This window comes from Oryctolagus cuniculus, chromosome 9 (genome assembly GCF_051225735.1).
Source record: "Oryctolagus cuniculus isolate XC-2025 breed Fujian yellow rabbit chromosome 9, ASM5122573v1, whole genome shotgun sequence".
Taxonomy (NCBI): Eukaryota; Metazoa; Chordata; class Mammalia; order Lagomorpha; family Leporidae; genus Oryctolagus; species Oryctolagus cuniculus.
This window is the reverse complement of record NC_142875.1, coordinates 112,285,001-112,301,546: the sequence shown is the minus strand read 5'-3', so window position 1 is coordinate 112,301,546 and position 16,546 is coordinate 112,285,001. Positions and strand designations below refer to the sequence as shown.

The 16,546-nt window shown below is 44.5% G+C and overlaps 1 protein-coding gene and 1 pseudogene across 3 annotated transcripts in view; one reads left to right on the top strand and one right to left on the bottom strand.

Moving 5' to 3' along the window:
- Nucleotides 1-309: 309 nt before the first annotated feature.
- The window catches only part of GRIN2B (glutamate ionotropic receptor NMDA type subunit 2B), a 755,912-nt gene continuing 739,675 nt past the window's right edge, over nucleotides 310-16,546 (top strand). For 2 of the 3 annotated variants that reach the window (XM_089303866.1, XM_089303864.1), the window contains exons 1-2: nucleotides 316-1,827; nucleotides 8,558-8,585. The gene's annotated coding sequence lies outside the window, so the exon portion shown is untranslated. Of the gene's footprint in view, nucleotides 1,828-8,557; nucleotides 8,586-16,546 lie in introns of all 3 variants that reach the window. The other variant, XM_089303875.1, reaches the window with a different exon arrangement.
- On the bottom strand, nucleotides 11,119-11,243 carry LOC127492264 (U4 spliceosomal RNA; annotated as a pseudogene).

Below are 16,546 nucleotides of genomic sequence, written 5' to 3'. Positions count from 1 at the left end.
AAATTCATCGGTGGTATTAGAAAAACCCTCTTTTCCCTCACCTGAGCTTGCTGGTGATGAAACTGAGGTTAGAGGAGTTGTTCCAGGTCATGCAGCTGTTACGGCAGAGCTAGAAGGTATTCCAAAGCCCTCTCCCCTGTATATGTTCTGGTATTTTGCACTGAACAAAAGTATATATATATTTTTTTTTGACAGAGTGGACAATGAGAGAGAGAGACAGAGAGAAAGGTCCTTCTTTTTCCATTGGTTCACCCCCCAATGGCTGCTGTGGCCTGCGCACTGCACCGATCCAAAGCCAGGAGCCTCTCCTGGTCTCCCATGCAGGTGCAGGGCCCAAGCACTTGGGCCATCTTCCACTGCACTCCCGGGCCACAGTAGAGAGCTGGACTAGAAGAGGAGCAACCGGGACAGAATCTGGTGCCCCAACTGGGACTAGAACCGGGGGTGCCTGCGCCACAGGCGGAGGATTAGCCAAGTGAGCCATGGCGCCGGCCCAAAAGTATCATTTCTACCCTGTCATCTCTTTGTCATTCTGCCTTTTAAATAAATAAGAAAGATCTTTTATCCGCTGGTTCACCCCCCAAATGCCCACAACAACTAGGGCTGAGCCAGGAGCTAGAAACTTTATCCAGGTTTCCTTTCCTCATGGGTGGCTGGGGCCCAAGCACTTGGGCCATCCTCTGCTGCTTTTCCAGGAGCATTAGCAGGAGCTGGATTGGAAGTGGAGCAGCCAGGACTCCAGCCAGTGGGCAGCTGCTTAACCTGCAGTGCCACAGTGTGAGTTCTCTACCCTTTGTCTTCCTCAAACACTGGTGGTTTTGATTTAGCCATTCCAGCCGGGGTGTCTAAATGAACAAGCGGAAGATTGCAGCAGCAGAAGAAGGGCAGACTTACGAAGGTGAACAGCTTGCTTTATGCAGTATCCCTTTCCAATTTGTGCAAAGGCCTCTGGGGGACAGTTGGAAGTGGGAGTGTTTTCTCTCGATTAGGTTCTCCCTCCCCAGTACACCTGGGAGGCAACTACGGGTTCAGAAGTGATGATAAGCCCAGAGACACTAACTTCTGCTCTTGCTGGTGGCCTATTTGATTGGTAATTACCTAGCCTACAAGTTTGCAGACACACAAAAAAAGTCCTTTTAGCACAAAAAGGACTCTACCGCTTTATCTGGATTCACTCTTTGGACATGATTATCTTTTAAAGGGAGAGGGGAGACGCAGAGCGAAATTGGATTGGGACACGTCTCAGGTGAACCCTGTTCTAACTGAGGGCATGAGCCTGTTAATCAGCAACAGCTGAACATGACCAAGGTCCACAGAGCCTGTTACCACTGTGACTGCCTTATTTTGGTTTTCCTCCATTCAGAAAGGATCTGCTGCTAGTGTTTCTAGGTAGATGGAAGCAGACAACTGGGATGGCTGTGTCCTCTATAAAAAAGAAATTCCAAGTGGTAGGGCTGGTGTTGTGGTGTGGCCTGTGGTGCCATCATCCCGTATATCAGCGTTGGTTTGAGCCTTGGCTGCCCTACTTCCATCCGGCTTTCTGCTAATGCACCCACCTGGGAAGGTAGCAGATGATGGCTCAAGTACTTCTGCCACATCCATGTGGAGACCCAGGTGGAGTTCCTCGTTCCTGGCTTCAACCTGGCTCAGCCCCAGCTGTTACAGCCACTTGGGGAATGAACCAGTGGATGAAGATCTCTGTCTCCCTCTCCTTCTCTGCGCTGTGCCTTTCAAATAAATAAATAAATCTAAAAAAAAAAAAATCCAAGGGGCAGCAGCTTTGAAGTGTGACAAGATCCTGAACCCTGGCATCTGTGGCAGACAGAGGTAAGTGAAAGTTAGCCCGATGCAGGATACCCTAAACCCTCTTCATTTCCCCCCATTGCTTCTTTCCCTGAAAGGAATGTTGCTAGGGGCTGATTGTGGCATCGTGGGTTAGGTAGCTGCTTGCAACACTGGCATCTCATGTTGGAGTGCCAGTTCGTGTACTGGCTGCTCTACTTCTGATCCAGCTTTCTGCTAATGTCCCTGGGAAGGCAGCAGAAAAAGGCCCAAGTATCTGTCACTTGTGTGAGAGACCAGGATGGAGTTCCTGGCTCCTGGTTTTGGCCTGGCCCGGATTTGACTGTTGTGGTCATTTGGGAGGTGAACCAGTGATAGAGAGCCTCTCTCTCTCTCTTTCTCTCTCTCTCTGTCTGTCACTCTGCCTTTCAAATAAATGGATACATTTCTAAAAAGTGGTATGCTAAATATACAATACTATCGTCTTGAAGCAGGTCTGTTGTAAGCTCAGGAGGATTGGCCCCTCACTGCATTCTGTGACCGAGTTTTCTCACTCACTCCCTCTTCCTTCAGGCCAGAAAGCCTATACATTGCCAGGGAGAAAATAACAAAAGCCAGTCTTGGCTACTGGCTCTGTTCATGTGGCCAAGACCTCTGTCAGGACCCAAGAGTCTGCTGATAACATTGGCTCACCAGGTGATTGCTAGAGGGCAGGGCTCCTCCAGCAAGAAAACAATTCTGCTGTCCCTGGGGGTTGTGGCTGCCCTCCTATCCCTTCCTCCTCTCTCTCTCTCTCTTTTTTATTATTTTTTTATTTTTTTTGACAGGCAGAGTGGCAGTGAGAGAGAGAGACAGAGAGAAAGGTCTTCCTTTTGCCATTGGTTCACCCTCCAATGGCCGCCGCGGCCGGCTCATCGAGCTGATCCGAAGGCAGGAGCCAGGTGCTTCTCCTGGTCTCCCATGCGGGTGCAGGGCCCAAGCACTTGGGCCATCCTCCACTGCACTCCCGGGCCACAGCAGAGAGCTGGCCTGGAAGATGGGCAAGCGGGACAGAATCCGGCGCCCCGACCGGGACTAGACCCTGGTGTGCCGGCACCCAAAGGTGGAGGATTAGCCTATTGAGCCACAGCACCGGCCCCTCCTCTCTCTTGAGTCTGTCCTCAGGTCCCCCAGCATTCTCATGAAGAAGCACTTTTGGATGATGTCACACAGAGTAAGCTTCCTTGCCCAAGTGTCGGCACCAGAAAGCTACCATAGAGGGGGCAGTGTTCTGTGGGATTCCCATGCATTTTAAAAACTGAGCCCAAAGCTCTGTTCCATCTTTCAAAAACATCTGGCTGATGTGTATAGAAACTTCAAAAATAATTTGTCAGAAAATTTGTGTCTGGGCCGGCGCCGCGGCTCACTAGGCTAATCCTCCACCTTTGGGTGCCGGCACACCGGGTTCTAGTCCCGGTTGGGGCACCGGATTCTGTCCCGGTTGCCCATCTTCCAGGCCAGCTCTCTGCTGTGGCCAGGGAGTGCAGTGGAGGATGGCCCAACTTCTATGCCACAGTGCCGGCCCCCCAAAGCAACTTCTTAACAGCTTTGCCAAATGCCCACTCCAGAACTGCCTTTATTTATTTATTTATTTATTTTTTTGACAGGCAGAGTGGACAATGAGAGAGACAGAGAGAAAGGTCTTCCTTTTGTCATTGGTTCACCACCCCAATGGCCACCGTGGCTGGCGCGCTGCGGCCTGCGCACCGTGCTGATCCGAAGGCAGGAGCCAGGTGCTTCTCCTGGTCTCCCATGTGGGTAGAGGGCCCAAGCACTTGGGCCATCCTCCACTGCACTCCTGGGCCACAGCAGAGAGCTGGCCTGGAAGAGGGGCAAACAGGACAGAATCTGGCGCCCCAACTGGGACTAGAACCTGGTGTGCTGGTGCCGCAAGGCGGAGGATTAGCCTAGTGAGCCTTGGCGCCGGCCAGAACTGCTTTATTGATGAGTGTCCTTCCCTAAGTAATTTCTGCCGCATGTCTCTGATTATTTTATTCATAATTTTATCACAGTCTCATGTTAGTTATTTACTGACTGTCCTACCCGTAGAAGTATAAGATCCTTGAGACCAGGAACTTTTCTTTTCATTCATCATTGTATCCCCAACACCAAACACAGAGATGTTTCTCAGTGATCGCTGAGTGAGTGAAAAGGCACGAGAGTGCTCCTTGCGGGTGCCCCATGGTGGATCCCTGTGGAGACATGGGTACAACTACAGCACTGCTGCTCCTGGCTGTTTGCATTTGCAAGACCCAGAGTCCTAAAGAAGTGATGATATTTTCCTGGTCAGGAAGGGGGCAAGTTTCATGCAAGGGGGTGGCAGATGGTGGGTGATTCCCCAGGAGAATTAGGCAGCTAAGAGGCAAGGGGCAGAGTTGTTAAAGCAGAGAATTGTTTCCCTGATGAAGGGGGTGAGTCACTCTTCTGTGCTTGAAACACATAGAGACAGCTAAGGGGACCGACTGAATTTAAGGAGGGAAAGTGGGCATGACTCAGAGGTCCTCCCTTGTTTGTGTCAGTTACCTAATTTTAGGGTTATTTTTATGGGCCAGGAGATGTTTGGGCAAGTAATCAAGGGAAATGAATATTTCCCACGAGTGTGGTGCTGATGCCCAGGACAGTGGCTGGAGAGGATATCCCAGGAACTGGAATATTCCAGGGAACACTGACCCAGCCAGCTGCTGCCTTCGGGGTGGTATGCCACTTTACAATCATGGTTAGGATGCCACCTGCTCCCTCCCTGGCATATTTTTTGAGGCAGAGTCCCAAACAGGACAGCAGCCACTCTGTAGGGCACACCCATTCCTTGCTGCAGCCAGAAATCTGGGAGCAGCCCTGGGCTCCCCGTCATCCTCCCTTCCACATTTGCCAATAGCCAATCACATTAATCCCATCTCCCAGCCAGGTCTTGGCTATGGTTTGATTTTTCCCTTCTCCTTTGTCTCAGGTCAAGTTTGCATCTTTTTTGCCTAAGTGATTGCAAGAGAATCCTGAGAGTTTATTCTAAATCAAATTTGATTGCCTCTATTGTACATGTCACATTTCAGCCAGCATGATCTCAATCAAGTCCCTCTCCAGATTAAATTCTACAGTGGACCCTCCATTGTTCCACTGTCCAAAAATTCCTGCCCTTCTCCTTAGCCTCCTCTGATTTATTGTACTTTCTCCCCTTCTCTAAATACTTAGCTTTTTCCTGTTTCTAGAACATATAGTGCTATTTTTTTTTTACATCAGTGCTTTTGCTTGGCAGTTTAATTTTGTCTGGAAGAGAAATAATTTATGCATTTGCACATTGGACATCTATTCAAGACCTTGCTAAGATCATTTTATTTATATAAGCTTTATTTATAATATTTCATAGTATTTCCATATAAATATGTTGTCTGCAAATCAGGAGGATTTTATGGCCTATAGGTGTTTGACACAATGATTGCATCTCACAGATGACTGCATCCTATATTGGAATACCTGGGTTCAAGTTCTGGCTCCATTTCCAATTCCAGCTTCCTGCTGCCATAAAACACACCAAACACCATAGTAAGGGAAAGGGTTTATTGGTGGGGAAACCCGACAGACCGGAGGGAAGGGGCGAAGAAGGAAAAGAGGAAGAAGGAGAGCATGAGAGAGACAGAGAGAGAGAGTCACAGAGAGAGCCACGTGTTCGGAATAGGTCCTCTTAAAACTTTGCCAGTGGGTAGGCAGGGAAGTAGGAGCAGTGAATCTCATTAGGATGGGAGTGGAGCTGACCCTGGTGGTTGGGCCGTGGGGTCACCTGGCTTCCAGCAATGGTGGTAGGGACTAGAGCATAGGATGGTGTCTGGGGTGTAGATGGTGCTATAGATAAGCCTGTGTCATTTACTAACACTGCTAATGTGTACTCTGAAGGCAGCAAGTTGAGGTCCCTGCCACCCATGTAGGACATGCTGAGTTCCAGGCTTTTCCTTGCCCAGCCTTGGCTGTTGCAGGCATTGAAAAGTAGATGGGAAATCTGTCTCTGTCTTGTTGCTTTCCAAATGAATAAAAATTAAGAGTAGAGACTAATTTTTAAAAGGATTTATTTATTTCAAAGGCAGAGTTACAGAGAGGCAGAGAAAGAGAGAGGTCTTCTATCTTCTGGTCCACTCCCCAAATGGCCACAATGGCCACAGCTGGGCTGATCTGAAGCCAGGAGCTTCTTCCAGGTTCCCCGCGTGGGTGCAGGAGTCCAAGAACTTGGGGCACCTTTCACTGCCTTCCCAAGCCATAGTAGAGAACTTGATAGGAAGTGGAGGAGCTAGGAATTGAACTGGCACCCATATAGGATGCCAGCATTGCAGGCGGTGGCTTTATCCACCATTCTACAGTGCCAGCCCCAAGAGTAGAGATTCTTTTTTTTTTTCTAAGATTTATTTATCCATTTTAAAGTCAGAGTTACACAGAGAAAGAGAGGCAGAGAGAGAGAGAGAGAGATTCTCCATCCAGTGTTTCATTCCCTAGATGGCTGCAACAGCTGAAGCTGCGCCAATCCAAAGCCAAGAGCCAGGAGCCTCTCTGTTGAGACCTCAGCTGATGCCATCTCAAGTAGTACCAGAACAGGCATGGTACTACAGAACAAAATGGCCTTAACAGTGTTGTTATTATGTTTATCAATTGGGGCAGGTAAAGCAAAAAGTTAGCAAGCTCCAACAAATTGCCACCTCTATTAAACAGTCTGCCCTAGGGTCCAGAAAGTCTCTTCTCTCTTCCTCCCTGTTGAGTCCCCCACCACTTGGTTAATGCCACTCTTAGGACCATTGGATGCTATTATCACCCTGGCTTTTATACTACTGTGTCTGTTTAAGTGTTTACAGGGGGTGATAATGGGAGGAACCAAAGCCTTCACCAACCAGTCAATCAAATGCTGCTACAGGGATATACTCACCTCCCCACCCAGGAGATCACAGCTTGAGATTCTTGTTGCCCCAGGTCAGCAGCTCTAGAAGATAGGCCATCACCCCTCTACCCGTCCGGGTCTTTTGGAGTAGATGTAATCCTATACAACACTTGCTTTATAAAAAGCAAAAGGGGGGAATGTTCATACAATGGTGCCATCTTATCTGTGGCGAGATCTAGGCCTCAGCTCTAGTTCCCACCACCATTGCTAGAAGCCAGGTGATCAAATGGCCCAATCACAGGCATCAGCTTCACGCCCTCCCCAATGGGACTCGTTGCTCCCACTTGCCTACCCCCTACAAAAATATAACAGGACCTGCTTCCCACTCACATGTTCTCTCTCTCTCTTTCATCCTACTCCTTCTTCGCCCCTCCTCTCTGGTCTGTTGGATTTCCCCCATCAATAAGCCCTTTCACTTAAAAAAAAAGTTTGACTTCTTCCTTTCCAAAGTTTTTGCGCTTTACTTCTTTTTCTTGCTTTACTCCAGTTAGAGTCTCAAGTACAGAATTTAATAAAAGTGGGGAGAGTGGACATCCTTCCTGATGTCAGGGGAAAGGACTCATCATTCACCTTTTAAAAATATTTATTTGACGATCAGAGTTACACAGAGGGAGGAGAGTCAGAGAGAGAGAGAGAGATGGGTCATCCATCCGCTGCTTCACTCCCCAATTGGCTGCAACGGCTGGAGCTGAGCCGATCCAAAGCCAGGAGCCAGGAGCTTCTGATGGGTCTCCCATGTGGGTGCAGGGGCCCAGCGACTTGGGCCATCCTCCACCACTTTCCCAGGCCGTAGCAGAGAGCTGGATCGGAAGTGGAACAGCCGGGACTTGAACTGGTGACCATATGGGATGCTGCCACTGCAGGCAGCTTTACTCGCTATGCCACATCGCCGGCCCCTCATCATTCACTTTTATGCAGTATTAACTATGGCTTTTCAAAGATGCTCTTTATCAGGTTGAGAAAATTCTGTTTTGTTCAAAGTGTTTTTTTTTTTATTTTTTAAATCATGAATGGGTCAAAAGCTTTTTGTGGGAAAGGCATTTGATGCAGCCATTCAGATATTACTTGGGATACTTGCATCTCATATCAGAGTGCCTGGGTTTGAGTCCCAGCTCTGCTTCTGATTACAGCTTTCTGCTAATGCAGACCCTGGGAAGTAGCAGGTAATGAATCAAGTAGTTGGATCCCTGCTACCCACATGGGGGACCTAGGTTGGATCCCCAGATCTTGGCTTTGACCTGACACAGCTTTGGCTATTGCAGGCATTTGGAGAGTGAGCCAGTAGATAAGATCGATCGATCGATCGATCTCTCTCTCTCTGTCTATGCCTTTTAAATAAAATAAGTACATTTTAAAAAGAAAGCTCTTTCTGCATCTAAAGTTAGTAATATGGTTTTACTTTTTACATGGATTGAACTTGAGTTGTCAAGGTAACCTTGGAGGGGCCCAAGTTGTGGTGCAGCGGGGTAAGACACAGTTTGCAATGCTGGCATCCTACATTGGTGTGCTGGTTCCAGTCCCATTGCTCTGCTTCTGATCCAGCTAACGTGCCTGGGAAAGTAGTGAAGATTGCGCCAAGTACATGGGCCCCTGCCACCCACTAGAGTAAGTCAGTAAATGGAAGATTTTTCTTTCTCTCTCTCTGTAGCTCTGCTTGACAAATAAACAAACTTTTGGGAAAAAAAAGTAACCTTGGTTTCTCGGATGAACTATGGTTTGTGATTCTTTTTATATATTGCCATATTTGTTTTGTTAATGTGTGAGTAATGATTTTTGCTTCTATGGTGTACTTTTCTTGTAATATTTGTCTTATTTTTCTGTTAGGTTAATGATTGCCTGATAAAATCAGTTGGTAAGTAATTTTTCATCTTCTACTTTCTTTATGAATTTATGTGGAATTGGTATTCTTTCTTTTTAAATGTTTCATAGCCTTCATCAATGAAGCCGTCTAGGCTCATACATTTTTCTGTTGGAAGGTTTCAGCTACAAACTTAATATCTTTTAATGGATATAAGAATACTTGGGTTGTGAACTTCCTGGATGAGCTTTGGCAGTTTTAGTTATTAAAGGCATTTGTCCATTTTATGTAAGTAATGAAGCTTATTGGCATAGAGTTATTCATGATGTTTCCTCATTATGTCTCTAGACTCTCTAGTGATGCCACCCTTTCATTCCTGATATCTCTAAGTTGTGTCATTTATTTCCTCTCTTATGTCTGGCTAGAGGCCTATCAGTTTTATTAAACTTGAAAGAAACAGCTTTTGGTTTTATTGGTTTCTGTATTGTTTTCCTGCTTTTATTTCATTGATTTCTATACTTTTATTTATTATTTTTTTACTTCAGTTTGCTTTGGGTTTAATTTCCTTTTTTCTTAGTATCTTAGAGTAGACTTTCAGATCTATCTTTTTTGAATATTATATTTAATAATGTATGTCTTGCTTCCTAAGAACTGTTTTAACTGCATTCCACAATTTTGAAATGTTGTATTTTCATTTTTATATACTTTAAAATATTTCTAATTTCTTTTGTGATTTATTTATTGATCCTTAGATTGTTTAGAATTATGTTGCTTAATTTCCAAATATTGGAGATTTTCCAGATATCATTGTTATTGAGTTAGTTTTGTTCAGCCGTGGTCAGAGAACATACTGTTTGTGACTGAAATTCTCCTAAGTTGACTGAAATTTGCTTTATTGACAAGTATATTGTCCATTCTGGAGAACATGCTATGTGTGCTGTTGTTGAGTGTCATGTTCTACAGAGTTCATTTGGGTCAAATTGGTGGGTAATATTGTCTGGATCTTCAGTATCTCTTTCTGTTTACCTGTGTGACCACTTAATAGAAGAGGAATGTTTAAATCTGGAATAGTTTTATAAGCTTTCTTGTTTCTCTTATAAATTATATGCCTTTTTGCTTTATGTATTTTCAGGCTCTGTAATTAGGTTTATATACATTCAGAATTGTTCTGTTTTCTTAATGAATTGGCTTTGACATGTTCCTATATTGCTGGTAATTCTTCTTGTTCTAAAATCTACTTAATCTTAATTCTTTTGGTTTGTGTTTGTATATTTTTTCTTTTCATTTTAATTCTCTGTAGTTTTAAAATATTATTTATTTGAGAGAGAGTGAGAGGCAGAGTGAGAGCGAGAGAGAGAGAAAGAGAAACATTTCTGTTTGATAGTTCTCTCCTCAAATAGCCACAACCCAAGCATCTACAATGGTTGGGCTGGCCCAGGCTGAGTCAGCAGGGACTACCACACAGGTCTCCCAGTCGTGTGGCAGGGATCCAGTGACTTGAGTCATCACTGCTGCTTCCCACAGTCTGCACTAATAGGAAGCTGGGGAGGGAGGGGCGGTGTTGTGGCATGGTGAGTTAAGTTGCTGCTTAGGACAACTGCATTCCATACTAGAGTGCCAGTTTCATTACTGGCTACTCTGTGCTTCCAGTCCAACTTCCTGCAGTGTGCCTGGGAGACAGCAGGTGATGGCCCAAGTGCTTGCATTCCTACTACTCATGTGGGAAACCCAGATGCAATTCTTGTGTCCTACCTTTGACCTGGTCCAGCCCTGGCTGCTGTGGGCCTTTGGGGAGTGAACCAGTGGATAGAAGATCTTTCTGTCCCTCTCTCTGTGTCACTCTGCCTTTAAAATAATTTGAGAGGCAAAGTAGACAGAGGGAGAGAGTCGTCCATCTACAGGTTCACCCCCCAGATGGCCATTGCGGCAATGGCCAGAGCTGGCTGATCCAAAGCTAGGAGTCAGGAGCTTCTTCTGGGTCTCCCATGTGGTGTAGGGGCCCAAGCACGTGGGCCATCTTCTGCTTTCTCAGGCCAAAGCAGAGAGCTGGATCAGAAGAGGAGCAGCCAGGATATGAACCGGTGCCCATATGGGTTGCCAGCGCAACAGACAGAAGCTTAGCACACTACACCATAGCGCCAGCCCCAATAAATAAATCTTAAAAAATTCAGTCTGAAGCTTTCTACTTTTTACTTGTTTAAATCATTTACATTTAATGTAATTATATGGTTAGGTTTATTTTATTTCATTTTTTCACGGCCAAAATGAATTTATTCAAGGGAATAAGTTTGCAGAAACGGCTAACTGCCAGCATGCACGCAGAGCGAGCATGTGGCAGACAGCAGGAATTTAGTTACGAGTTAGGTTTATGTCACACAAGCCCGCTAAGGGCCATGGGGGGAGCGGGGAGCTGAGCTAGCTTCTCCTGGGCTTTTCAAACTTGATGGGCCTTTCTCTCTACAGGCTGGTTAGTTGGAAAAGAACGCAGAGAGAACACAGGGCATGAGATTCAGCTGGTTTGACAAAGACTGCAGAAGCTAGGGAGTCCCTTGGGGGACTGGTCTGCTTTCAGGCAAGCAGCTAACATGGCTCTGAGGCTCCCTCAATCCTGACTCTGAGTGTGGATAGGGAGATGGGGCACTGGTTTCAATTAGCAATAATCATGACTTGGAAAAAACCTCATTGACTCCAATACTGCCACTGTGCAAAGCTGCACCAGTTTCTGGCTACTTCCTGCTGATGCGGGGTGTGGATGTTGGGAGAGGAATCTATATTCTGGATTGATTGACGAAGAGCAGTCTTGTGATGTTCCTAAGGGGTGGCTTGGGATATAGCAGTCACTCACTCCTGTAAGAACTTTTGAAATACATTAATTATACATGATAGGAATAGAAGTGCTATGATTATTGGGATAAAAGGAGATAATAGAGACATTGCCCATGGCAGAAAAGATGGCCAAAAAGAGGCAGGGCTATTTTGGGAATAGATTTTGTTAGTGTATGTGGGTTTTTTTAAGTTTCTTTTCTTTTTTTTTTTTTTTTAACAACTAATTTATTTGAGAGGCAGAGTTACAGATAGAGAGTGGGAGAGACAGAGATCTTCCCTCCACTGGTTTACTTCCCAAATGGCTGCAATGGCCAGAGTTGGGCCAATCCAAAGCCAGGAGCTGGGAGCTTCTTCTAGGTTTCCCACCTGGGTGCAGGGGCCCAAACACTTAGGCCATTCACCACTGCTTTCCCAGGCCATCAGCAGGGAGCTGGATTGGAAGTGGAGCAGCTGCTGGGACTCTAACTGGCACCAATATGGGATACCGGCACCGTAGGTGGAGGCTTAACCAACTATGTGACAGTGCTGACCCTGTAAGTGCTTGTTTTTTATTATTTTTATTTATTATTTTTTTATGAGTGTGATCCCTTCCTTTACCCAACTGACTTATTGGTGTAAAGCAGCACTCTTCACCCGAAAACCGGCAAAGTGCTCCTCTTTTGGCAATGAGGAGGTCTAGTCTCCAGTGGTTTTGAGGGCCCACTGCTGCCAAGGAATCCAATAGGATTAGGTTTAAATGCATGATTTTGCTATTGTCTATTTGGCTTGACTATTCGTTTTCCCTTTTTTTTCTTCTTTTCCTTTTTGTGGGTTGATTCTTTTTTTCTGATGTTGTTTTATCTTCATTTGGCTTACAGTGTTTAATATTTTGTATTTCAGTGATTACTTTAGGACATGCAATTTAAGAGAAAAAAATTACTTTTCACACTCTATTTTCAAATACTATTCCATTTCACATATAGTATGCTTCTCACTCTGTTTTGTGTTGCTGTAACGGAATACATGCAGCTGGGTAATTTTATAAAGAAAATAAATGAATTTCTCACATTTCTGTAAGCCAACATTTGGCAACAGCCTTTGTGTTGTCTCATCCCATGGCAGAAGGTGAGAGGGTGAGAGGGCAAGAAAGAGCAAGAGGTGGAACTGGTAGCTGTAAGCTCTCTTAGAGTGGCATCAATCCATTCTTGAGGGTTGAGCCCTCATGACTTAAATACCTCTGCTAGATCCCAGCCACTTTTACACTGGGGATTCGATTTCCAGCATGTGCTTTTGGGGGACACGTTCCAATCCTAGTGGTCTGAAAATGTGATAGTGTTTTGTTTACTCCTTTCCTTTCCTTTGTGATTTTGCTAAGGTATGTTTGATAGTTACTCCTCTATATGCTCTCGATCTTACAATAATTATTTTTACTATAGACAATTATCCTTTTTGAAACAACTTTGTTGAAGTACTATCAACATCAAGCACAATACTCACATTTAAAGCACGTAATTTGCTAAATTTTGACATAAATGTACACCTGTGAAAACATCACAGTCCAGATAATGCACATATTCATCACCCCTAAAAGTTTTCTTATGCCCCTTAATAATCCCGCCTTCCTTGGAGGTCTGCTCCTATTGAGAGGATCATATGATTTTTCTTTTACAGCCTGCTGATCTGGTGAATTATACCTCTAATCCTGTAGTCTTTTCTTCCGGGCAGTTTTCTCACGTGCACGTGCCTATCAGTTGTCAGCTGAATACGTGGTGGGACCTTCTACACATCTCTGAAGCTCTTCTTTGCTTTTATTCTTTTCCCCAGGACTCTGCCCTGTGAGCTGCAGTCACCTTTGCATTCTTGGCCACCCAGTACCATTCCACCAGTTCAAGGACATTACCAGTGTCTTAGCTTTTTGTTTGTTTAACCAAAAATACTTGTGAGGAGCTTCTTGGGAACAAAAAAGTATATTTTAGCTTAGTTTGGGGAGTTACTGTTCAGATCAGGTGGCCCCATTAGTTGGGCATCCAGTGGATGCTGGCAATGGCAGACTGGGTATGGAGGCAGGATAACAAGGTGAGCCAGGAGGCAGAGAGATGGCAGGCACACTTGGCTTACGGTTTTTGCAGAAAATAAAAGAGGGGGAAGAATTTTCCAGTTTACTTTGTGAGGGCATAGCAATTCTGCTACCAAAATTGGATGTGACATTATAGGAGATGAAAATAATAATAATGATGATAATAATACTAAATATAATAATAGTAATATTAATTTATTATTTTGAGAATAATCACACTTTCTTGAGGAGCTATCTTCTGACATAAAGACCTCTCATTGGCCCCACTTCCTAGCTACCATACTGAGACCAAATCTCCATTCTAATGCATCAAACATTATCATTAATCCAAGCACTGTTAACATAAGACTTTGGGGTTTAAGTGTCCACAGGAGTTTGGGGAGCTAAGCCATGCTCAACCCATAAAACCAGGCTCTGCTTGGGTTTCCTCTCCTTACGCTGTTCCTGGGAAACTGAAGGCTCTTAGTGTGCAGATAGCAACGTCCACACTAAGAGTTGGCAGAGTTGTCTGGCAGAGCCTATGCAAGCATCAGAGAGAGGAAGGACAGTGGGTTATTTGTTTTTTGGATGGGGGATGTTTCAAAGTCAGATGATAGGTATTTGGGAAAGGAAGGTGGAATCATGTACAGACATAAAGGGAGACAAATAATGAGAAGCTGGGTTAAAGAGAGGAAGTGAATATTTATTCAGCATGATAATGGCTGCACAGGCAGTCATAGAGCCAGCCCAGTAATGGTCCTAAACTCACTCTAGGCAATCGGTGAATTAGATGTCTCTCTCCAGTTGTGTTTTCTCTTTATGAAGTGGCAGTGATGATAGAGGCCCCTCAAACACCACTATGCTATTTTGCCTGGGAGGGATTCAAGTGTTAAGGCTCCAGAGGGTCTGTTCACTTAGGACTGAAGCCCTTGGAGAGGACTCTAGGACTCTTTGAAATTGATTAGGATTAGGTAAGGCAAATCCTGGGCTGCTGTGCGTGACTAACGTGACTCCTTTTTGCTGCTGACTTCCTTAAAGAATCCTGCTTTTATACTAGAGTATTAGTAGTCTAATTTCCTCCTAGGAGGGCGAGCACTTGAGACCAGATTGTATGGCAAAAGAAAGGAAGGCTAATCTGACAGACAAAGCATGGTCTTTGGTAGTGGTGCAGATGGAATGGAGGCGGTGAGGCAGTTGGTCATGCCATGAAGGTCAGAGCAGTAACAAGTGGAGTGTTGGCAACAAGTGGGGCCCCAGAGAGCAATCTGAGAGGATTGCAGATCTAGATGGGCAGTCAGCAGCCTGCATCAAGGATTGCTGAGAACACAGAGGAAGTAAAGATGGATCACTCTCCTGGGCACCCTGGTATCTATCCCAGGTGCCCTGTCTATCACTGGCTCCTTAGATCCAGAGTTTTGGAACCCAGAATTATTGGCAGTTGGTGGAATCTAAATTATTCATGCATCCTTTGACTTAACAGCTTGTAGAATTCTATTCTTTATACTTCTCTTTTCTGCTTGCATTTGAACTAGGGCTCCCACTGATTAAGGTATAAACTAGGGAGAGTGAAGGGAATTTAGAGAGGACATAGAGTCCTCTCCCCTAGACATTAAAAAACTTAAATCATTATGTTCAGGAATAAATAATGAGACAAGGAATGGATCAGTCAACAGATGGGTTTTTCTTGAGTCAGCATGTGCTTCTCATGTCAGTGTCTGGCTGGGGCTGGGCATAATGCTCTATGTACTCACCATTCACACTAGTTCCTAATCATCTTTCCACATTATTAACGTGCCCTTCCATATTAGTTACTAATCATCCTTTCCACATTAATTACTAATCATGCACTCATGCATCTGTCATCCACACTAAACCAAACTCTGTGGACTGGATAGAGTCTTGTTAATTCCTGTATCCCTAACACCTCGCAGTGATCAATGATAAAAGTTCCTCCTTTCTTTACTAAAACATGTGCTATTCCAAAAGTCCTTTGATTTAGAAATTCCTTCATAACATGCATCCTGTCTTTCCCAATATAAGTAGGAAGCAACTCAGAACAGCCCTAACAGGCATTTAGTAACTGTTGATGATGCTAATGATGACATCTAGTTTCCATGGCAACATGCACTTATCCTTACAGTGTTGTCTTGGACTTTGTGAAATCTGCAAAATATATACACTTCTTCCTACATTGTGAAAAAAATATTCTTACATTGTGGAAAAATCTTTTGTATTCTAGTATTTCTATCCATCTTATCTTTCTAAATATGTTTATTCTAAGTAGTTGAATCAGTTATCTATAGACTGTAGATTATGATGCCATGTTTGGGAATGGAATTGAGGATTTAGGAATGGCATTTGAGGAGGGAGGAAGGAGAGAATAAGGGAGGTGAATTGTTAAAAATATATGGATGGCAGACTCACATTTAGTACATCGTCTTTTCCCCAGTCTGTTCTTCATCAACTCAACTAAATCCAGTTTCATTTAGACCTTGAAGTCACTTCCACATCTGTATGGATCATACTGGAAACTGTGCAATGGGCATCCAAGCTATTTATGTGTCCATCCAAGATAGGAATGCAGCCGGTGTGCACTGATGCAGCTGCACTGGTTGTTAAAATACTGAAATATGTGCCTACTAGTTGTTCACTTTCACTTCTGTCCCTCAGCCAAGCCAGTGTTTTCCTCTGGGACATTCTCAGTTAACAGCTTTTTATGCATCCTCCTAAAGACAGTCAAGAATTGTTAAAACAAATCTAGAAATGTGGTTTTTTTCTTTCTCACAAACATATTATATTATCTGTAGTTGGCTATTTCTACAGAACAGTGCACCTAGGGATCCTGTTAAATCAAATCATCAAGATGTGCCTCATTTAATACTTAGAGGTTATTCCATTATAGGGGTGATCATGATCCGTTAGCTTTTTCTGGGCAGGCAACAAGAATGAAATAATGGCATATAGAATAAGCATATAGGGTGTTTAGCCTAGTGGTTAGGAAACTGCTGCATCCCAGACAGGGGAACCTGGGTTCCATTCCCAGCTCCTGACTCCAGCTACCTGCTAATGCAGACCCAGAGGGGCAGTGGTGACAGCTCAGGTAACTGGGTCCTTGCTGCTTCCATGAGAGACCGGGATTGTGTGCTGAGTTCCT